Here is an 854-nt window from a genome sequence, read left to right on the forward strand (position 1 = left end):
TAAATACAGTTATGAACATGTCATAACCTTTGTTATCACCTCCTCTAATTCTGAAATCGAAGATCCATTACTCAGTCAAAGCGATAAAATATATATATATATACTATATCACTGATATTTGATTTGTTCAAGGGAGGAGATTATGAAAATGTTGGACGGCAGTATTTGGTAACCTTCTCATCTCAGATAGAAACGCAGGTGAAACAGATTTACAAACCATAACAAGTACTTAGATTATTATATTATTTCAAATATAATAAGTAGCCAGAACTGACATCGTAATAAGAAATAATATCACACAATCATTAATAAGGGATCAGCGTGAATGACATTGGTACTCTTGCAGATCCAGTTCCATCTGCTAAAAACTGTTGCACGTCATACTGCTCTCTCTTCCTCCCTCCTTCTCCCTCTCTCTCTCATCCGTCCAACAAAGCCGAAAAATGCCAAAGAAAAACTGAAAGATACTATGACATTAAAAAAAACACAGTACTGTCAAAGAAAGCTGATCATCTCACCAACAAATACATTTAATTAATCAGCAACTACCATCTCTCTCTCTCCACACACACACACACACACACACACACACACACACACACACAGTATTATTACATACCAATATGACCTCCTGCAGTTGTAATTAAAGGTGTCCTTGACAGTAAGATAGAGCGCTTTCACACTCTTAGACCCTTGAACATCAGGACTATTGAAACACACACACAGACAGACACACACACACACACAATCTTTCTTGCATCCACCATACCTTTCCACATCAACGTTTCATGGTCCATCTGGCAAGTCCACACACACACACACACACACACACACACACACACACACACACACAC

Source organism: Anarrhichthys ocellatus, unplaced genomic scaffold (assembly GCF_004355925.1).
Source record: "Anarrhichthys ocellatus isolate YVR2014 unplaced genomic scaffold, GSC_Weel_1.0 scaffold80, whole genome shotgun sequence".
Classification (NCBI taxonomy): domain Eukaryota; kingdom Metazoa; phylum Chordata; class Actinopteri; order Perciformes; family Anarhichadidae; genus Anarrhichthys; species Anarrhichthys ocellatus.